The 24671-nt window shown below is 40.3% G+C and overlaps 1 long non-coding RNA gene across 1 annotated transcript in view; it reads left to right on the top strand.

Annotated features, from left to right (window-relative positions):
* Positions 1-9350, top strand: part of LOC306930124 — a 32772-nt gene extending 23422 nt beyond the window's left edge. The window contains exon 4 of the long non-coding RNA XR_013790854.1: positions 9079-9350. This is a non-coding gene — a long non-coding RNA (uncharacterized lncRNA). The remainder of the gene's footprint in view (positions 1-9078) is intronic.
* The last annotated feature ends 15321 nt before the right edge of the window (positions 9351-24671 follow it).

Raw genomic sequence — 24671 nt, forward strand, 5'->3', positions numbered from 1 at the left:
TACAGTATAACCCTAACCAGTATATATAGTACAGTATAACCCTAACCAGTATATATAGTACAGTATAACCCTAACCAGTATATATAGTACAGTATAACCCTAACCAGTATATATAGTACAGTATAACCCTAACCAGTATATATAGTACAGTATAACCCTAACCAGTATATATAGTACAGTATAACCCTAACCAGTATATATAGTACAGTATAACCCTAACCAGTATATATAGTACAGTATAACCCTAACCAGTATATATAGTACAGTATAACCCTAACCAGTATATATAGTACAGTATAACCCTAACCAGTGTGGTATATTATGAATCATATAAGCATATATGCTACTTGAGCAATGCTAAACAAATGTTAAAATTGGACAGTTACAGAGTGAAGATTTTAGTAGACTTGACGACTCCTATTTCCATGAATAAGGTATGTTTACACTAACGAGCGGTACCAAAAGGGGCTATTGTCAATGTCTTGAGCTAGCAACACCTTACTAGGAGATCATGCAAATGCTTTTGTTCTAAGTTCCCTTGAAGCCCACAGAAGGTGCGAGACAGACGGCTAGTTTTACTGCAGAGAAGACTTTTATTGTCCTACTGACGGCCAAATGTCTCGGGTCTTATTTCTGCTTGAATCTAATGCATGTTGACTCTAAAAACATTATGTTGGAATTACCTTCTTAAAACACTCTTCTGTTATTATGGAATAAAGATAAACGCTAGGAAACTAATATATAGACTGTTTACTAAACTATTAGTGCCTTCAGTAACTAATCTAAAAATGTACTCTTAACATAGGGTATTTCAGGAACATAGTGATATGTATCAAGCTCATTCATTTCTTAAATATAGTCAGTTCAGGTTGATATACTTTTGTTTAGTTTCATATAATTCTGTTTGTTTCATATAGTTCTGTTCATATGTTTCCGTTAGGTTTATATATTCATTGTGTCTTTAATTCATTATTGTGGTATTTCTTACTCCGTTAAAAGGTTACCATGCCTTTTGTCTAGAAATGCCTGCCTCTAACAGGAAGTCAGGCTTAGACCTCATTGGTTAGAAGTCAGGAAGAGTTTATACCCAGAGAGGGGAGGGACTTCTTGGGGGACGGCGAATCTTGAGTATTTAACACCATGTAATATCAACATTCAGGGCTGTATCAACTAGACTCAATTTGGGACGGAGGCTGGTGTAGATACAGACCACAGCGTGTAATTTCCACATGCATGTTTTGTTAACGACCTGACTTCTGTGTTTAACAAATAAATGCGGATGTCATGAGACCATCATCACGGGTTTTTCTTTGTTCTTTCTCCTGCTCCGTCCGAGGCGACACACACACACTTCGAGATTCCACAAAGTGGTGCGGAGACCCGGTGCTTTTGGGGCAAGATATCTTTGCTCCAGGCAATGAGAACCGGTGGACCAGATTTTTCAGTCTAATAGCGATGGGTGAGTTACGAAACAGTGTGTGTCGTGTCGATGGGAGCTTAGGAGGTGTGACACAGGGAGATCTAATGATGTTTGTTTCCGGTCGCGACAAAACAAACCGGGCGCTTTTTCCTTTGTCTGCCGTCCGTTTATTTTTATTTTTTTCCCGTGGACTGATCACGTGGTCCGTTTTAAATAGGGGTTTGTTTTTTTATCATGTTTCATCTGTTTTGGTGCACGCTTGACTGTGTGTGTTTCTCTTTGCGACAAGTTTACCGTACGCGCGTAGGCCGGTTGTCGTAAAGCGTCGTAAGTTATGGACTGAAATAGCATGTGATGGGACATTTCGTGTTATTTCTGTTTTCTGCGGCGAGGAATTTAATGGTAGGGTTAATTAATCATTGATTGTTCACCTTCATAGATTCGATGCTTTGTTAGGCACAAGAAGGGGTCGGTTTTAACTGAGCGGGACAACTGTTTGTTTTTTGTTATTTTTGCTATTTTCTACGCACGGTCTAAATGGGGTGAGTAAGTGTCTAAGCTTTGTTTGAAAAGCCGTGAATTTGTTTTGTGAATATCCTGGTGGTTACGACCGGGGACGCGCTGTGTTCGACGGTGGGTCGTAATTCTTTTTATGGGTGTTTGCACGTAACTGGGTGAAACATTTCTACTGGGGTTCTTTTTTTTTTCGTCTAAAAAGGGGATTTCAGGGTGAAAATCTGGTTCACGAATGTTGGTTGGTTAGGGCAGACTGCTTCTGTAGGCGGCTGGGTTTTGACGCAGGTCCCACCAGTCGACGGAGCGCTAAAGGGACGTTGCATTTATCTGCATTTTAATTTTTTAAAGTTGTGGATGGTTGTGTCCTGGTGCAGAAGTCTGTCATATGGAGTTTCTGTCGCTCAGGAATTTCCATGGTTGGCGTTGGTTGGAGAGTGACTATTTCTCTGATTTTACGGAGAGGCGGAGATAAGGATGTGCTGTTCTGTGTTAATATTTTCCTTTAAAAGGATTCTTGTGAATATGTTGTAGTTTGGTTTGGTTGGTAGTCTGGTTTGGTGAAGAGTAGGTCACGTTTGTTTTGTTGATGTATGATGTTTGTGTGGTGGTGTGGATGTTAGTCTTGTGGGTTCCTTTGTTCTATTGTTTGTCTGGGGGTCCGCGGGCGCCATTTTGGATTTTCGGCGGGAAAGTTGTGGATGGTTGTTGAATGGTGAGTGACTGAATGGGGGTTGTTTGTGTGTTTGTGTGTGAGTTGAGGGGAGTTGATGAATGGCTGTTGTGTGTAGGTTGAGGAATGTCAGTGGTTGATAGTGGGATGGTTAAGGATAGTTTTATGCCTTTATGAGGTTGGGGTTATCTTTGATGTTTGTTTATTTGTGATGTGATCTTGTTTTGTCTTTGTCTTTTGTCTTTGTCTTTGTTTTTGTTGTTTTTAGTATTTCAATGCTTTATTTTAGTCTTCATATGGGTTTGTGGTTTTGTAGTCTCTGCGTGCGACTGGAGGGTTTTTTAGGGGGGTACAATAGCATTTGGGACGTACGCCCGATGGATGTTTGTTTTCTGGCTGGTCCAATTTACAAACCCGGCTATTGTGTGACCGTGGTGAATCTTTTGTTTTGTGTTGAGACTGCAAATACAGGCACATGTTTAGACTTATTTGTGTTGTTGTTTCCGTTTTTAGGCGAACGTTTTGTGTTTTGTGTGGATCATTTTGTTTTTTACAGGGCCCGCCAGTCGTTGATGTGATGGGATCATTTGTTCTTCCTTTTATCTATATCTCCGTTGTTACACTCAGTGTTACATATCTATTAGTGTTGTTTTGTACTTTCGGAATGGCTCAGTTTAAGGAAAAAAGCGTTTAATGGTGAGTAGTTTACATTCTTTTCTTTCAACAGGTGTTGTATGGGAATGATGTTTTATTTTATTTTTCAGTTTGGAGGTCTGTCAAGGGAAACACGTGAGTATCGCTTTGTGTAAATATCAAGTCTTTTTTCACTATTCTTAATTGACGGTTGGGATAAATTATGTTTGTCTCGGTCATAAATTGCTAATTGTCAGTGAATTACATTTGGTAAACATAATTTGATATTGTCTCGTTGTTTCATTTTGGTTGGCTTCCTGGATATCCTCTTAAAGGTTGTTCATTTTCACTATTCCTTTTGGGGAAACCATTCGGTTGTTTCGAATTTTCTCATAGTTTTATAGATACAGATACAGTTATAGATACAGTTAGCATATGGTCTTTAATGCATGCATTTCTTTTCTCTGACTAACGGACAATTCCTGGATTAATGTGGTGACTGGTGGCGTTTCATTTTTTGTTGCATGATTCTTTTTGTTGTCAACTAATTGTTTTAACAGTGACAACTGTTGTGTGGGGTTCTTTAAAAACCTGTGTTCTCTTTCAGAGAACGGGGTGTGTTTCTGCCTGTTCGAGGTAAGGTGTAAGGGTTTCATTTATGGGGGGTTTTTTGCTAAAATTTAGGTTCGAACGTTGTACTTTTTTACCTTTCCAACTCGAAAGGAAATAGTCCATTTCGTTTGCTCTTGTTTAAAGCTTATAGTCAGTTATAATATTTCTCACACAGGTTCTTGAACTTGTGTATAATATATACAGTAGTTTTTTGCATTTCACATAATTTGCGTGACACCATACATTCCTACGGTAACGCAGCTGCTCACAGGTTCTCAAGTGCCTACAGTCTGTAAGTGGTTGGCAATTCTTTTTGGAGTTCTTTGTATGTTCCCTGTTTAGGTGAGGTGTTTTAGGAGCATTACAAATCAATTGCATCCGTAAAGGTTAGTTGACGTGACATATTGTAATTTAATATCTCTGAACTCAATAACTTAAATACTGGTTATGGATTCGTCTAGTCAGCAAGCTTCTTTCCACAATGATGATGTGCTTATTGACGAGTTATCATCAATCCTGGGGAGATGGGAGTTACATGGTCCGATAGATGATCGGTGTTGGCCACGGGAAAGCATATTCTATCCGGATGTCATTGGGGACATGAAGGTCCGTGTGCACAAGTATGAGGAAGCGTTGGCAGCTGGGGTGAAGGAGGAACGGAAGGTGATGAAATTGTTTCTTCTACAGGGTAAAAAGGTTTGTAAGGCATATGCAAAAAGTCTTTCTAAAATGTCGAATGCCCAGGATGACGCTTTGGTTGTGCCACCGCTCCCTAATGGGGGGGGTCCATGCTTCTGATGGAGATGACTCTTCCAGCAACGGCCGGAGCGATGCAGTGGGTGTGGATGGAGGTCCTGGAGTTGGAGAAACATCTGGACAACGAGTGATCCGGGTCCTCCAGGAAAGGTTGGACTGCGTTCGCGGGAAGAGGTCTAAACAGCACGCTTGGACGAACTTTCAGGTGTGGAGGCGGTGCTCGTTATTGACCTGGGTGAGCGTTCAACGGTGGACTTGAGGGATTTTTTCCCACCGGGGGGACCAGTACAACATTTCCGTGGCTCACGGGATGCAAGGCTCATGGGACCCGGCGATCACGCTGTTTCTCCTGGGGCCTGCTAGCGTGGTCCTTTGCCACGTAACTATACGGGTTGCTTCTCGTGTGGCAGTGTGTTACATCTATCAGGGTTTTGTGACGGGCCAGGACCCAGTTTTTCCCCTTTTCGACGTCAGGGCTTGCCAGTAGCAACGGCAGTGTCTGGAAGGCAGTGGGGACTTGGGTCCGCTCTGTCGATGCGAAGCTGTCCTCCGCGGCCTTCACCATCACGTGACCCGCAGTGGAGTTCGGCTGTCACAAGGACTCTCATCACTGCAGCCCATCAACGAGTGTCACAGTGAGTCTGTCCTATTTTGCGCGGGATGCAACAGTTTTATTTTTTATTTTTTTTGAAGTGCTTCCATTGACTTTGGACTCTATGGGATAACGACCTCTTTCCTGGTGATGTGGTGGCAACTGTTGGAATAAAATAAAAAAGACGGGCGACGACATGGCAGGTTAACGATTTTTTTCCCCTGTTTGGAGTGTGCAATTTCTGAATACTTTCTGTTTCCTTCCTTCTGTCTCAGCATTGGTATGGGTGTTCGTGGTTTATGCTTTTCGGTAGGCTACGGTTTGGCGTAAAGGGACATGGACATTGTACATGTGGCAGGAAGCTGTTATGACGTTTTGACACAATCAGTATTGTGTAAATTCTGTCACTCTATTTTGAGTGTCAGAAGGGGGGAGGGTATTGGTTAATCAGATAAAGGTCAAATTGATAATGAGGGGTATTTTTTCAGATTGCACTCAATGCAGTTTGATTAAATTCTTTAAAAATGTATAAATCTTATGAGGAGTCAGAGTGTCACGATAAATTACTTTTGTTTAGAGGGAACATGCAATGAGTTTTAAACTTATTGTGGCTTATAATTGCTTGGAGAAATGACTATTGTCAACAAATGTGCAGTCTAATTTAGGATGCATTATTCATGTATAGAAGTAATCTGGTTGTTCAAGAAACGACCATTGCATTAATAAGGCAAACGAAAAATGAGTCTACATTGTTAAATTTATCAGGAGTTGGCGAGACAAGAGAGTACAAGGAACAATTTGATTTTAATATGAGTAGATGATTTTTTAGGACTTTGTAAGTAACACTGAGTAGTCGATACTAACATGTGTGAACCAAATATTTTAATGCATGGTTGTGTTTTGCAAAAGAATGTCTACTCTAAATCTTGGTGTGGAGTTAGTTCATATTTCTAAACAGGAGGATGACGGAGAAAAAAAAACAGTTGCAGTGACCCAGTTTGGAGTATGCCAGTGTACCAGTGGACATCCGACATCATGTCAATATTGACACCTGTGCCGAAGGAGAGTTCTGCTCTCCTCTACACAACAGTGGTCAACATCTACAGGGCATCCTACAGCTGCTAAGCGGTTAACCAGAAGATTTCGTTGCCGATACTACGTCATCTATGGAGTACGGACGTCTGCACCAGGTGTCAGACGACATCAATCTTCAGTTCAAATCACCAGGTCACTTCTACACGCTGCACGTCATCTGTGTCTAAAGCTGGTATACAGTCTTTTGGTCACCCAACTTTCTGATTGCTCAGAAATATGCAAAGCTACATGGATGGGGAGTATTTGTTCGAAATGAAGATCATCGTTCCACATTCTTGTTGATTACACGTCCCTTGGGATGTTCATGGCCGTCCAGAGCCAGGATTCATCTGCGTTTATATTTTAGTCGAAAAAAAAGAAAGAGTCTAAAGCGCGTGGACCATCGACGTGGGATTTGCATCAAACTTTGGAGAAAAAAAAAAAGATGTATTACTGTATTATTTGGTATGATTTTGTGTTTGTTTTCATATTTTGTTTTGATGAATCACGACGGATGTTGTGTTTCTATTTGAGCCTTAATTGTATTCTAGCTTTCCAATTATGAATGGTGAGGGCGGTCTGCAATTATGGTTCAAAATGAGTTTGTTGGTCATCATTGATGTGTCATTCGATTTTAGCTTTGATCGTGTTTTCAAGTCTCCCATGTCTGTGATAACTAGCGGACATGGCAGAATGATACGATGGAGGTTCGAATTATTGCTTGTTTGTTTAATTTCAGTTTGATGTTTTTAGAGCACCCAGGGGGGACCTTGAAAAATTTAAAGGTTTTGAAGAGGAAGAGAAAAAAAAATAATTGATTTTTAAAGTTTTAATATTTTGGTCCAAATTATGATTCATAATTCATAGTGACAGACTGAGTCTGTCAAAGGGGGAATGTGGTATATTATGAATCATATAAGCATATATGCTACTTGAGCAATGCTAAACAAATGTTAAAATTGGACAGTTACAGAGTGAAGATTTTAGTAGACTTGACGACTCCTATTTCCATGAATAAGGTATGTTTACACTAACGAGCGGTACCAAAAGGGGCTATTGTCAATGTCTTGAGCTAGCAACACCTTACTAGGAGATCATGCAAATGCTTTTGTTCTAAGTTCCCTTGAAGCCCACAGAAGGTGCGAGACAGACGGCTAGTTTTACTGCAGAGAAGACTTTTATTGTCCTACTGACGGCCAAATGTCTCGGGTCTTATTTCTGCTTGAATCTAATGCATGTTGACTCTAAAAACATTATGTTGGAATTACCTTCTTAAAACACTCTTCTGTTATTATGGAATAAAGATAAACGCTAGGAAACTAATATATAGACTGTTTACTAAACTATTAGTGCCTTCAGTAACTAATCTAAAAATGTACTCTTAACATAGGGTATTTCAGGAACATAGTGATATGTATCAAGCTCATTCATTTCTTAAATATAGTCAGTTCAGGTTGATATACTTTTGTTTAGTTTCATATAATTCTGTTTGTTTCATATAGTTCTGTTCATATGTTTCCGTTAGGTTTATATATTCATTGTGTCTTTAATTCATTATTGTGGTATTTCTTACTCCGTTAAAAGGTTACCATGCCTTTTGTCTAGAAATGCCTGCCTCTAACAGGAAGTCAGGCTTAGACCTCATTGGTTAGAAGTCAGGAAGAGTTTATACCCAGAGAGGGGAGGGACTTCTTGGGGGACGGCGAATCTTGAGTATTTAACACCATGTAATATCAACATTCAGGGCTGTATCAACTAGACTCAATTTGGGACGGAGGCTGGTGTAGATACAGACCACAGCGTGTAATTTCCACATGCATGTTTTGTTAACGACCTGACTTCTGTGTTTAACAAATAAATGCGGATGTCATGAGACCATCATCACGGGTTTTTCTTTGTTCTTTCTCCTGCTCCGTCCGAGGCGACACACACACACTTCGAGATTCCACACCAGTATATATAGTACAGTATAACCCTAACCAGCCAGCAGACAAAGCTCAGACTCTCTACAGCAGTGGTTCCCAAACTTTTTCATGTCAAGGACCCCCAAATTGACACTAATTAGCCCGCGGACCCCCATTTGAAAAATATATGCCAGGGACCCCCATAAGAGAAGATTTTGACGGCTCTAGCAGTGATTCTCAACCCGTTTAATTTCAAGGACCCCCAGTTTGACATGCATTAGTCTACGGACCCCCCCATTTAATGGCATTTCGTCCTCTGGGACCACAATTTATATTGTAAAATCAATGTTAATGTAACTCTGAGTGTATTTGTACACTCTCAGAGTTACAGACCCATAAGGGTCCATTTGGTTCCAAACTATCATTTAGCTGGGGACCCCCTGGAACTCCCTCAAGTACCCCTGGGGGTCCCCAGACCCCACTTTGGGAACCACTGCTCTACAGCACAAACGTCAAGCCAGTACTATTATGCAGATCAGAGACATGGAGGACAACAAAGGCAACAACGATGAAGGTCCAAACATTCATCAACACCTGCCTGAGGAGGATCCTGACCATCCGTTGGCCAGACACCATCAGCAATAACGACCTCTGGCAGAGAGCGGGTCTACCGCCAGTAGAAGAGGAGAGTACGAGAAGATGGTGGGGATGGAGACGAGCTCGGAATATTGTATCTGACCCTTTGCAATGTGTTGTACCTCAATCAGATATTGCCGAATGCACTTTATTGACTAGTTGCACTTTATCAAGGGAATGTGTGCAATATCTCAGTTTTGTATTATGTTGGTGTGTTTCATGGTGTTTTTCTTAAGTGAATGTGTATATGTTTTTTTGTATGCAGCTGTGACTCTGTCTCCAAGACCAATTTCTCCCTGGGGAGACCATGCAATAAAGACAACCTTGGACCTTGAACCCTTAGATGGAACCCGCAAGGCGAGAGGGAGGCCGAAGAACACCTGGCGCAGGGACCTTGAGACTGACATCAAGCAGTGTGGACTGACATGGAAACAGCTGGAAAAGAAGGCCCAGGATAGAGGACTCTGGCGGACTGTAGTCAACGGCCTATACATTTTGGCCTGACGTCGAAATAAAAAAAGTCCTCTGAAAGAATATATATATTCAAAGATTTGTGCCACATTTTCACGATTTTTCAAAAATAGCAGACCTACAGAGCTTGTAGATCTGCTATTTTTCAATAGCTAAAGTATAACATAATGCTTAAAACACCAAAATGGGTTCCCGCCCAAAATGTGTTAAAATCAGACTGGACTGAGTGGTGCAACAGTGCCCCCTGTTGGTACTCTAAACATAGGGACATACTGTAGCTGTTCCTTGGATTGGTTGCACCACTCAAAAATGTGTGTGGGGCAGGGCCGTGCAGAGAGCACTGGGGGGGCAGGGGCTCAAACTCCAGAAAAGGGCACATGTCATTGGACAGTAAAATAAGCAATATGTTCTCATTAGTCTGAAACTAAAACTGACTGATGGCAGATTAAAAGATAATTCATTATGATAGTGGAATTTATCATTACTTGTCAAATGTTCGTCTTGAAGGTCCAATGGCACTTATTGCCCCCCCACACAAGCCCTTATTGGTCCCCCACACAAGCCCTTATTGGCCCCCCACATAAGCCCTTATTTTCCCCCACACATAACCCCTTATTTGCCCCCCACACAAGCCCTTATTGGCCTCCCACATAAGCTTTTTTTTGCCCCCCACACAAGCCCTTATTGGCCTCCGACACAAGCCCTTTTTGGCCCCCACATAAGCCCTTATTGCCCCCCACACAAGCCCTTATTTGCCCCCCACAAGCCCTTATTTGCCCCCAAATAAGCCCTTGTTTTCCCCCCACACAAGCCCTTATTGGTCCTCCACATAAGCCCTTATTGGCCCCCCACAAGCCCTTATTGGCCCCCACATAAGCTCGTATTGGCCCCCCACACCACATGTCCTTATGTGACAAAAAAATAAATAAATAAATAAAACTTTTTGTTGCCCTTTCCATAAAACCAAAATAAAGAAAATAAAAAAATAAAACTTTTTTTGCACTTCTTGCAAAAGGGCAGGGGCTCAAGCCCCCCCTAGCCCCCCCCTCTGCACGTGCCTGAAAGCGAGACAGAGTGAGCGAGACAGAGTGAGCGAGACAGGAATGACACGCGACAAAGGTCGTCGGCGTCAGGATTTGAACCTGTGACACGCTCTCAGGCATTAAAGCCTATTATTCAAAATGCACCTCAGTACCTCGACCGCATTAAGGCCAGCGAGTTTAAAATGTTTGCTTTGAAATATAATAGGCCTATATATTCAAAGATTTGCATACATTTTCATGTTTTTTGCCAAAGTATAAAATAATGGTTAAAGTGGTTAAAATCTAAATTGACACAGATGCTTTCCCAGTTGCATTGGGTTATGAGGAGTGAGGACCATCCCACAGTCTTAGGGACACATACTGAAGTTCCACCACCACCCCTTTCTTTGTCATTAGGGGTGTCGTGTTGTGATGACCACAGCCTCAGAACCTGTTTGTTAGTCTACCTTTTGTTTGTCAATTATTGGTATTTGAGTAGATTTACATTACTTGTTACAAACTGGAATTTTATCTCCCCTCTTGTCCTCAAGGAGATACCAAATGACGGTTCAGTGCAACTGTGTGGTAGTAGGCATATAGCTCCCAGTCTCACTTTATAAATACAGGCCTGGAGGAGACGCATTCTCCTGCATTGAGTGCAGATGTTTAGCATGTTAAATGGACCAGACCAATACGGCCATCCATTGAGCTAAAGGATGACTTGATTGATTGATTGAAATATTTATTAACAGTTTGCAGAATTACAGTACATTTCAAGCACAAACTCAATACAAAGACTGTTAACTGTGAGTGGACAACCCAATTAAGCATTACACTTGTTTACAAGAGGGTCCACCTTGTTCAATTCATCAAAACATTTAGAGACGTACAAATAGACACTTCTATAGTCAAAGAACAGAACAGGAATTCATCATAAGGGAGGTAAAAAGGGAAAAGAAACATATACAGTAAGGGGGAAAAGGGGGTGGGGGGGGGGGATTCAGATTTTACGGAGGCCAGTTTCGAATTGCAGCCGTCCGTAGGTGCCCTTTGAGAGCGGTTTTGAAGGAGTCAAGGGATTCGCATGTCTTAATGACTGTTGGTAGGGCGTTCCACATTTTGGTGGCATAGGAGCGAACAAAATGTTGTCCCTTGTTTGTGCCGAATCTGGGTTGTACATGGTTCGTTGCACTTCCTCTGGTGTTATGGGTGTGGACTTCGTTAACATTAAGGAAGTATCTAGACTTCATTCATTTCAAAAGCTGTATATAACTTTTATATTATGTCATCAAGTGGGAGTGTAGATCGGCACAAAGTCAGTAAAAACATAGACCAGGACGCAGGTTTGCACACTTTGACCAACATTGCTGCCAACTCAAACCCGCAATCTGGGGCTCACAGGGTCATCTTGACACTTAGTCACTGGGCAGGTGCGGAGGCTACTTCGCATTACGTATTCAACTGTACTGTGTTTCACTGCTGTACATATAGCATTATTTCAGTGTTTGAGTTAATAATTTATTATAGACATAAATCGATCTGTATATAATGTGTGTGTGTGTGTGTGTGTGTGTGTGTGTGTGTGTGTGTGTGTGTGTGTGTGTGTGTGTGTGTGTGTGTGTGTGTGTGTGTGTGTGTGTGTGTGTGTGTGTGTGTGCGTGTGCGTGTGTGTATATTTGGCTACATTCTACTGGACCTTTTCCCCTGAAACACTATAAACAAAGGTTATTATCATTAATAAGATAAGATATATATTATACAGACACATTTTAAGATATAAGTAAGAATAAAACTAAACAAGAAACATATTGTGTTTTCTCTCCATCCAGCAGCAGACAATGTCTTCATAGTTTCCTCTGAGGTGAAGCTCCCTGCATCTTCAACCCGCTGCTCATCATTCTGGACCTGGGGTGATGTTGGTGGCGGTGGAGGGCTGGTGATAAGATAAGACAAGATAAGACTTTATTGATCCTGCGAGGGAAACTCAGCCGCCAAAGGCAGCACAGCAGCTTAAGATACAGTTACACAGGTACTGTAGATACAGCAGGGTAAGGGCCGATTCATACTCCTATTTTACCGCTGTAGTGCTGAAATGATTTCGGCTCGTCAGAAATTTTCAGTAGCACCGAAGAGCCGACTTTAGGGCTAAAATAGGAGTATGAATCGCGCCTAAAAGTCATCACACTCAAAGGAAACACCATCAGTAAATGATCACAATATGTAACACTATACATCCGCAGCAGTGCATGCATAATGCAGGACAAAGATAAATAATAAAAGTAGTTAAAGTACACACATATCCACCGGTCCAGTCTGAACTGAGAAACTGCTTTCTGCTATGATGCTCCAGTTTCATGGAACAATCTTCAGCTTGTGCTAAAAAATGAATGCCCCAATATCCTATGGATGGACAATTTAATAACCTGCTCTTAAATCTCCCTCCCTCACTATGTAACCGTTTTTAACTTCTTTTTTTTTATTATGTGTTTTATATCTGTATATTTTGTGTGTGTAATCTCGACAGCATTGCAATATGAGTTTTAAACCTCAATGCACTTTTCGAGAATACATTTTCAATCAACCATGCCAGATATTGTACTACTTACTGTAATGAACTGTTGCTTGTGGTGGATGGCTCAGTTGCATGACCTGATGCAACCAAGGCATTGCCAACTTCTTCATCCTCCTGGACATGAGGTGACGTTGGTGGAGTTCTGGAGTCTGAATTGTCTGTCCTCCTCCTCCCAGGCATGATGTTGTCATTTGTGGTGGTGGACAGCTCAGCTTCATCAGCTGATGCAATCATCTTGGAACATTGACACCTGAACAAATTAAGATAAGAGAAGATAAGATAAGATGGTTAAAAAGACATCACACTCAGAAGAAATACCCATACAGAACGAAACATAACACTATAGAGGGTATGTGCATGCTTAAAGTGAACATCGAACACATCGAACATCGGCACATCGAGTGGCAAAGCAACATGCAAAGCGAGTTTAACATTGTTTAACGTTGTTTAATGCAATCAGATAGGACTTTTCTGTTTGGATATATGGGCTATCAAGGCCAGAAAGTAGTTTTTTGCCACTCGGTAGGCATTCCTGCATAACTTCCGGGTTTGATGATGATGTCACGCGCATACTCTCTATAGTGTACACTGTACACTCTCAACCGTGGTTTCATAGAGCAAGACACAATAACTAATAAGAGCACACACATTAAGAATGTCAGATGGTAATACTTACTGTAAATGATCTACAATGCGCTCTATCCATGCAGCAGCAGCATCCCTGCTCTTCCTCACACTTGTAAACTTGGATAATTTCTTCTTCTTCTTCTGAGTTTGCTTTGAGGTGAAGAAGATCCCTGCATGATAAGTTGACGTTGATGATTAATTGACATCCAAATAATTGTGATTAACAATTGAATTACATTTTTGGCATTGAACATGGAACATGTTTTGCTATTACAATTTACAATTTAAGCATTTAGCATTATACAGTTTTACACTTTTACACTTTGGAATCTACAATTGCAGAGGGCATATATGACAAATAACTTAATATGCATGTACTATGTACCAAAACAGGCCATATTTTATAATGTTATACTAGCATGTCTATTGTATAGCAGATCATCTTGTACCAAATCTTAAAGCTCATAGAGCTTGTAATTCTGCTATTTCCACTATTTTAAAATATTTTTCAAAAAGTTTGGACATTTTTTCAACAGAATAATACATTATGGAAACTACCATGATCTTCAACCCGCTGTTTATTATCCTGGACTCGAGCTGATGTTGGTACAGGGCTGCTGATGATAAAATACAAAGGAAAATACAATTATTTAGTAGTTACTTTGTAGATTTTGATTGTTATTACAAAACATGCATTACCCACTTCAGCCCTATCATTTTGGCCATTTGAAAATAGCCGATCTACAAGCTCACACTGCGTTGCGACACAGTGTGATCTTGTAGAACGTTAAGTACATTGATAACATGATACCAATACTTTTGTACATTCACAAAGTACATTTTTAATTCCTGACTTTTACTTTCTACATTGTAGTTTGATACTTTACATTAAGTAAAAAACAAAAAAATCCACCACTGCTTCTAAGCAAGGTAATCACACAGAATGCAGAGAGGGTGCCTCAGTAAACTCAGATATCAGGCAAACAATGAACCTAGCAGATCTGTTCAAATAACATTCTATCTAAATTACATTTGTTAACACATGCAAGAAGAACAAACCTGAAATGGATGATGTTGGAATCATCTGTTGAACTCTTTGATTGGCCAAAGAAACTCTTCTTCAACCTATAGATGGATAGTCAGAATATTTTATTGGCATCATTTAAAAGCAAAAAGCAATGCAACCATTAAAATGGAAATTGAGCAAAACAACAATAGACAATAAAGCAAAGGTGCAAACACGAGAGGGGAAAACAACTATTATAATCAACACAATTATACACAATGACTATTCAACAGACACCAGTTCAACAATAGTGTGAACACAAGAAACAAACAATACAAACACAAAACACAACTAACCTCCTCAAGATTGTTTTTCCTGTCATCCTCTGCGTGTTGTTCTTGCACCAGTGAGTGTGACTCATCTCTTCACTTTGCATGAAATGAAGAGTTTAAAATCCACTATTCTGCATCAGATTGATCATTGCTGTGTGACAAATAATAGACCATTCAGACCCCAAATGACCCCCTCTCCGGCACCTATGGCTTCCAGCTCAAATGCTAGTAAGACCAAGGACTTGATGGTGGACTACCACACACACCAAGAGGATACCTGCAGTCATGGAGATTGTAGACGGCTACAAGTTTCTAGGCGTGCATCTGAATAGGTCGTTGGACTGGTCTGACAACTCTCTACACCAGGGGTTCTCAACGTTTTTGGCCGGGGACCCCCGGAAATGCTTTGGCAATGTCTCGGGACCCCCGCCCCGCCCCCTCCCGACCCCCAATATAAATTGACTGCTACAATAACCTTAAACCATTTTGGGCGGGAACCCCTTTTGGTGTTTTAAGCATTATGTTATAATTTAGCTATTGAAAAATAGCAGATCTGAGTGAGGACCATCCCACAGTCTTAGGGACACATACTGAAGTTCCACCACCACCCCTTTCTTTGTCATTAGGGGTGTCGTGTTGTGATGACCACAGCCTCAGAACCTGTTTGTTAGTCTACCTTTTGTTTGTCAATTATTGGTATTTGAGTAGATTTACATTACTTGTTACAAACTGGAATTTTATCTCCCCTCTTGTCCTCAAGGAGATACCAAATGACGGTTCAGTGCAACTGTGTGGTAGTAGGCATATAGCTCCCAGTCTCACTTTATAAATACAGGCCTGGAGGAGACGCATTCTCCTGCATTGAGTGCAGATGTTTAGCATGTTAAATGGACCAGACCAATACGGCCATCCATTGAGCTAAAGGATGACTTGATTGATTGATTGAAATATTTATTAACAGTTTGCAGAATTACAGTACATTTCAAGCACAAACTCAATACAAAGACTGTTAACTGTGAGTGGACAACCCAATTAAGCATTACACTTGTTTACAAGAGGGTCCACCTTGTTCAATTCATCAAAACATTTAGAGACGTACAAATAGACACTTCTATAGTCAAAGAACAGAACAGGAATTCATCATAAGGGAGGTAAAAAGGGAAAAGAAACATATACAGTAAGGGGGAAAAGGGGGTGGGGGGGGGGGATTCAGATTTTACGGAGGCCAGTTTCGAATTGCAGCCGTCCGTAGGTGCCCTTTGAGAGCGGTTTTGAAGGAGTCAAGGGATTCGCATGTCTTAATGACTGTTGGTAGGGCGTTCCACATTTTGGTGGCATAGGAGCGAACAAAATGTTGTCCCTTGTTTGTGCCGAATCTGGGTTGTACATGGTTCGTTGCACTTCCTCTGGTGTTATGGGTGTGGACTTCGTTAACATTAAGGAAGTATCTAGACTTCATTCATTTCAAAAGCTGTATATAACTTTTATATTATGTCATCAAGTGGGAGTGTAGATCGGCACAAAGTCAGTAAAAACATAGACCAGGACGCAGGTTTGCACACTTTGACCAACATTGCTGCCAACTCAAACCCGCAATCTGGGGCTCACAGGGTCATCTTGACACTTAGTCACTGGGCAGGTGCGGAGGCTACTTCGCATTACGTATTCAACTGTACTGTGTTTCACTGCTGTACATATAGCATTATTTCAGTGTTTGAGTTAATAATTTATTATAGACATAAATCGATCTGTATATAATGTGTGTGTGTGTGTGTGTGTGTGTGTGTGTGTGTGTGTGTGTGTGTGTGTGTGTGTGTGTGTGTGTGTGTGTGTGTGTGTGTGTGTGTGTGTGTGTGTGTGTGCGTGTGCGTGTGTGTATATTTGGCTACATTCTACTGGACCTTTTCCCCTGAAACACTATAAACAAAGGTTATTATCATTAATAAGATAAGATATATATTATACAGACACATTTTAAGATATAAGTAAGAATAAAACTAAACAAGAAACATATTGTGTTTTCTCTCCATCCAGCAGCAGACAATGTCTTCATAGTTTCCTCTGAGGTGAAGCTCCCTGCATCTTCAACCCGCTGCTCATCATTCTGGACCTGGGGTGATGTTGGTGGCGGTGGAGGGCTGGTGATAAGATAAGACAAGATAAGACTTTATTGATCCTGCGAGGGAAACTCAGCCGCCAAAGGCAGCACAGCAGCTTAAGATACAGTTACACAGGTACTGTAGATACAGCAGGGTAAGGGCCGATTCATACTCCTATTTTACCGCTGTAGTGCTGAAATGATTTCGGCTCGTCAGAAATTTTCAGTAGCACCGAAGAGCCGACTTTAGGGCTAAAATAGGAGTATGAATCGCGCCTAAAAGTCATCACACTCAAAGGAAACACCATCAGTAAATGATCACAATATGTAACACTATACATCCGCAGCAGTGCATGCATAATGCAGGACAAAGATAAATAATAAAAGTAGTTAAAGTACACACATATCCACCGGTCCAGTCTGAACTGAGAAACTGCTTTCTGCTATGATGCTCCAGTTTCATGGAACAATCTTCAGCTTGTGCTAAAAAATGAATGCCCCAATATCCTATGGATGGACAATTTAATAACCTGCTCTTAAATCTCCCTCCCTCACTATGTAACCGTTTTTAACTTCTTTTTTTTTATTATGTGTTTTATATCTGTATATTTTGTGTGTGTAATCTCGACAGCATTGCAATATGAGTTTTAAACCTCAATGCACTTTTCGAGAATACATTTTCAATCAACCATGCCAGATATTGTACTACTTACTGTAATGAACTGTTGCTTGTGGTGGATGGCTCAGTTGCATGACCTGATGCAACCAAGGCATTGCCAACTTCTTCATCCTCCTGGACATGAGGTGACGTTGGTGGAGTTCTGGAGTCTGAATTGTCTGTCCTCCTCCTCCCAGGCATGATGTTGTCATTTGTGGTGGTGGACAGCTCAGCTTCATCAGCTGATGCAATCATCTTGGAACATTGACACCTGAACAAATTAAGATAAGAGAAGATAAGATAAGATGGTTAAAAAGACATCACACTCAGAAGAAATACCCATACAGAACGAAACATAACACTATAGAGGGTATGTGCATGCTTAAAGTGAACATCGAACACATCGAACATCGGCACATCGAGTGGCAAAGCAACATGCAAAGCGAGTTTAACATTGTTTAACGTTGTTTAATGCAATCAGATAGGACTTTTCTGTTTGGATATATGGGCTATCAAGGCCAGAAAGTAGTTTTTTGCCACTCGGTAGGCATTCCTGCATAACTTCCGGGTTTGATGATGATGTCACGCGCATACTCTCTATAGTGTACACTGTACACTCTCAACCGTGGTTTCATAGAGCAAGACACAATAACTAATAAGAGCACACACATTAAGAATGTCAGATGGTAATACTTACTGTAAATGATCTACAATGCGCTCTATCCATGCAGCAGCAGCATCCCTGCTCTTCCTCACACTTGTAAACTTGGATAATTTCTTCTTCTTCTTCTGAGTTTGCTTTGAGGTGAAGAAGATCCCTGCATGATAAGTTGACGTTGATGATTAATTGACATCCAAATAATTGTGATTAACAATTGAATTACATTTTTGGCATTGAACATGGAACATGTTTTGCTATTACAATTTACAATTTAAGCATTTAGCATTATACAGTTTTACACTTTTACACTTTGGAATCTACAATTGCAGAGGGCATATATGACAAATAACTTAATATGCATGTACTATGTACCAAAACAGGCCATATTTTATAATGTTATACTAGCATGTCTATTGTATAGCAGATCATCTTGTACCAAATCTTAAAGCTCATAGAGCTTGTAATTCTGCTATTTCCACTATTTTAAAATATTTTTCAAAAAGTTTGGACATTTTTTCAACAGAATAATACATTATGGAAACTACCATGATCTTCAACCCGCTGTTTATTATCCTGGACTCGAGCTGATGTTGGTACAGGGCTGCTGATGATAAAATACAAAGGAAAATACAATTATTTAGTAGTTACTTTGTAGATTTTGATTGTTATTACAAAACATGCATTACCCACTTCAGCCCTATCATTTTGGCCATTTGAAAATAGCCGATCTACAAGCTCACACTGCGTTGCGACACAGTGTGATCTTGTAGAACGTTAAGTACATTGATAACATGATACCAATACTTTTGTACATTCACAAAGTACATTTTTAATTCCTGACTTTTACTTTCTACATTGTAGTTTGATACTTTACATTAAGTAAAAAACAAAAAAATCCACCACTGCTTCTAAGCAAGGTAATCACACAGAATGCAGAGAGGGTGCCTCAGTAAACTCAGATATCAGGCAAACAATGAACCTAGCAGATCTGTTCAAATAACATTCTATCTAAATTACATTTGTTAACACATGCAAGAAGAACAAACCTGAAATGGATGATGTTGGAATCATCTGTTGAACTCTTTGATTGGCCAAAGAAACTCTTCTTCAACCTATAGATGGATAGTCAGAATATTTTATTGGCATCATTTAAAAGCAAAAAGCAATGCAACCATTAAAATGGAAATTGAGCAAAACAACAATAGACAATAAAGCAAAGGTGCAAACACGAGAGGGGAAAACAACTATTATAATCAACACAATTATACACAATGACTATTCAACAGACACCAGTTCAACAATAGTGTGAACACAAGAAACAAACAATACAAACACAAAACACAACTAACCTCCTCAAGATTGTTTTTCCTGTCATCCTCTGCGTGTTGTTCTTGCACCAGTGAGTGTGACTCATCTCTTCACTTTGCATGAAATGAAGAGTTTAAAATCCACTATTCTGCATCAGATTGATCATTGCTGTGTGACAAATAATAGACCATTCAGACCCCAAATGACCCCCTCTCCGGCACCTATGGCTTCCAGCTCAAATGCTAGTAAGACCAAGGACTTGATGGTGGACTACCACACACACCAAGAGGATACCTGCAGTCATGGAGATTGTAGACGGCTACAAGTTTCTAGGCGTGCATCTGAATAGGTCGTTGGACTGGTCTGACAACTCTCTACACCAGGGGTTCTCAACGTTTTTGGCCGGGGACCCCCGGAAATGCTTTGGCAATGTCTCGGGACCCCCGCCCCGCCCCCTCCCGACCCCCAATATAAATTGACTGCTACAATAACCTTAAACCATTTTGGGCGGGAACCCCTTTTGGTGTTTTAAGCATTATGTTATAATTTAGCTATTGAAAAATAGCAGATCTGAGTGAGGACCATCCCACAGTCTTAGGGACACATACTGAAGTTCCACCACCACCCCTTTCTTTGTCATTAGGGGTGTCGTGTTGTGATGACCACAGCCTCAGAACCTGTTTGTTAGTCTACCTTTTGTTTGTCAATTATTGGTATTTGAGTAGATTTACATTACTTGTTACAAACTGGAATTTTATCTCCCCTCTTGTCCTCAAGGAGATACCAAATGACGGTTCAGTGCAACTGTGTGGTAGTAGGCATATAGCTCCCAGTCTCACTTTATAAATACAGGCCTGGAGGAGACGCATTCTCCTGCATTGAGTGCAGATGTTTAGCATGTTAAATGGACCAGACCAATACGGCCATCCATTGAGCTAAAGGATGACTTGATTGATTGATTGAAATATTTATTAACAGTTTGCAGAATTACAGTACATTTCAAGCACAAACTCAATACAAAGACTGTTAACTGTGAGTGGACAACCCAATTAAGCATTACACTTGTTTACAAGAGGGTCCACCTTGTTCAATTCATCAAAACATTTAGAGACGTACAAATAGACACTTCTATAGTCAAAGAACAGAACAGGAATTCATCATAAGGGAGGTAAAAAGGGAAAAGAAACATATACAGTAAGGGGGAAAAGGGGGTGGGGGGGGGGGATTCAGATTTTACGGAGGCCAGTTTCGAATTGCAGCCGTCCGTAGGTGCCCTTTGAGAGCGGTTTTGAAGGAGTCAAGGGATTCGCATGTCTTAATGACTGTTGGTAGGGCGTTCCACATTTTGGTGGCATAGGAGCGAACAAAATGTTGTCCCTTGTTTGTGCCGAATCTGGGTTGTACATGGTTCGTTGCACTTCCTCTGGTGTTATGGGTGTGGACTTCGTTAACATTAAGGAAGTATCTAGACTTCATTCATTTCAAAAGCTGTATATAACTTTTATATTATGTCATCAAGTGGGAGTGTAGATCGGCACAAAGTCAGTAAAAACATAGACCAGGACGCAGGTTTGCACACTTTGACCAACATTGCTGCCAACTCAAACCCGCAATCTGGGGCTCACAGGGTCATCTTGACACTTAGTCACTGGGCAGGTGCGGAGGCTACTTCGCATTACGTATTCAACTGTACTGTGTTTCACTGCTGTACATATAGCATTATTTCAGTGTTTGAGTTAATAATTTATTATAGACATAAATCGATCTGTATATAATGTGTGTGTGTGTGTGTGTGTGTGTGTGTGTGTGTGTGTGTGTGTGTGTGTGTGTGTGTGTGTGTGTGTGTGTGTGTGTGTGTGTGTGTGTGTGTGTGTGTGTGCGTGTGCGTGTGTGTATATTTGGCTACATTCTACTGGACCTTTTCCCCTGAAACACTATAAACAAAGGTTATTATCATTAATAAGATAAGATATATATTATACAGACACATTTTAAGATATAAGTAAGAATAAAACTAAACAAGAAACATATTGTGTTTTCTCTCCATCCAGCAGCAGACAATGTCTTCATAGTTTCCTCTGAGGTGAAGCTCCCTGCATCTTCAACCCGCTGCTCATCATTCTGGACCTGGGGTGATGTTGGTGGCGGTGGAGGGCTGGTGATAAGATAAGACAAGATAAGACTTTATTGATCCTGCGAGGGAAACTCAGCCGCCAAAGGCAGCACAGCAGCTTAAGATACAGTTACACAGGTACTGTAGATACAGCAGGGTAAGGGCCGATTCATACTCCTATTTTACCGCTGTAGTGCTGAAATGATTTCGGCTCGTCAGAAATTTTCAGTAGCACCGAAGAGCCGACTTTAGGGCTAAAATAGGAGTATGAATCGCGCCTAAAAGTCATCACACTCAAAGGAAACACCATCAGTAAATGATCACAATATGTAACACTATACATCCGCAGCAGTGCATGCATAATGCAGGACAAAGATAAATAATAAAAGTAGTTAAAGTACACACATATCCACCGGTCCAGTCTGAACTGAGAAACTGCTTTCTGCTATGATGCTCCAGTTTCATGGAACAATCTTCAGCTTGTGCTAAAAAATGAATGCCCCAATATCCTATGGATGGACAATTTAATAACCTGCTCTTAAATCTCCCTCCCTCACTATGTAACCGTTTTTAACTTCTTTTTTTTTATTATGTGTTTTATATCTGTATATTTTGTGTGTGTAATCTCGACAGCATTGCAATATGAGTTTTAAACCTCAATGCACTTTTCGAGAATACATTTTCAATCAACCATGCCAGATATTGTACTACTTACTGTAATGAACTGTTGCTTGTGGTGGATGGCTCAGTTGCATGACCTGATGCAACCAAGGCATTGCCAACTTCTTCATCCTCCTGGACATGAGGTGACGTTGGTGGAGTTCTGGAGTCTGAATTGTCTGTCCTCCTCCTCCCAGGCATGATGTTGTCATTTGTGGTGGTGGACAGCTCAGCTTCATCAGCTGATGCAATCATCTTGGAACATTGACACCTGAACAAATTAAGATAAGAGAAGATAAGATAAGATGGTTAAAAAGACATCACACTCAGAAGAAATACCCATACAGAACGAAACATAACACTATAGAGGGTATGTGCATGCTTAAAGTGAACATCGAACACATCGAACATCGGCACATCGAGTGGCAAAGCAACATGCAAAGCGAGTTTAACATTGTTTAACGTTGTTTAATGCAATCAGATAGGACTTTTCTGTTTGGATATATGGGCTATCAAGGCCAGAAAGTAGTTTTTTGCCACTCGGTAGGCATTCCTGCATAACTTCCGGGTTTGATGATGATGTCACGCGCATACTCTCTATAGTGTACACTGTACACTCTCAACCGTGGTTTCATAGAGCAAGACACAATAACTAATAAGAGCACACACATTAAGAATGTCAGATGGTAATACTTACTGTAAATGATCTACAATGCGCTCTATCCATGCAGCAGCAGCATCCCTGCTCTTCCTCACACTTGTAAACTTGGATAATTTCTTCTTCTTCTTCTGAGTTTGCTTTGAGGTGAAGAAGATCCCTGCATGATAAGTTGACGTTGATGATTAATTGACATCCAAATAATTGTGATTAACAATTGAATTACATTTTTGGCATTGAACATGGAACATGTTTTGCTATTACAATTTACAATTTAAGCATTTAGCATTATACAGTTTTACACTTTTACACTTTGGAATCTACAATTGCAGAGGGCATATATGACAAATAACTTAATATGCATGTACTATGTACCAAAACAGGCCATATTTTATAATGTTATACTAGCATGTCTATTGTATAGCAGATCATCTTGTACCAAATCTTAAAGCTCATAGAGCTTGTAATTCTGCTATTTCCACTATTTTAAAATATTTTTCAAAAAGTTTGGACATTTTTTCAACAGAATAATACATTATGGAAACTACCATGATCTTCAACCCGCTGTTTATTATCCTGGACTCGAGCTGATGTTGGTACAGGGCTGCTGATGATAAAATACAAAGGAAAATACAATTATTTAGTAGTTACTTTGTAGATTTTGATTGTTATTACAAAACATGCATTACCCACTTCAGCCCTATCATTTTGGCCATTTGAAAATAGCCGATCTACAAGCTCACACTGCGTTGCGACACAGTGTGATCTTGTAGAACGTTAAGTACATTGATAACATGATACCAATACTTTTGTACATTCACAAAGTACATTTTTAATTCCTGACTTTTACTTTCTACATTGTAGTTTGATACTTTACATTAAGTAAAAAACAAAAAAATCCACCACTGCTTCTAAGCAAGGTAATCACACAGAATGCAGAGAGGGTGCCTCAGTAAACTCAGATATCAGGCAAACAATGAACCTAGCAGATCTGTTCAAATAACATTCTATCTAAATTACATTTGTTAACACATGCAAGAAGAACAAACCTGAAATGGATGATGTTGGAATCATCTGTTGAACTCTTTGATTGGCCAAAGAAACTCTTCTTCAACCTATAGATGGATAGTCAGAATATTTTATTGGCATCATTTAAAAGCAAAAAGCAATGCAACCATTAAAATGGAAATTGAGCAAAACAACAATAGACAATAAAGCAAAGGTGCAAACACGAGAGGGGAAAACAACTATTATAATCAACACAATTATACACAATGACTATTCAACAGACACCAGTTCAACAATAGTGTGAACACAAGAAACAAACAATACAAACACAAAACACAACTAACCTCCTCAAGATTGTTTTTCCTGTCATCCTCTGCGTGTTGTTCTTGCACCAGTGAGTGTGACTCATCTCTTCACTTTGCATGAAATGAAGAGTTTAAAATCCACTATTCTGCATCAGATTGATCATTGCTGTGTGACAAATAATAGACCATTCAGACCCCAAATGACCCCCTCTCCGGCACCTATGGCTTCCAGCTCAAATGCTAGTAAGACCAAGGACTTGATGGTGGACTACCACACACACCAAGAGGATACCTGCAGTCATGGAGATTGTAGACGGCTACAAGTTTCTAGGCGTGCATCTGAATAGGTCGTTGGACTG

Source organism: Electrona antarctica (genome assembly GCF_951216825.1).
Source record: "Electrona antarctica genome assembly, chromosome: 9".
Classification (NCBI taxonomy): Eukaryota; Metazoa; Chordata; class Actinopteri; order Myctophiformes; family Myctophidae; genus Electrona; species Electrona antarctica.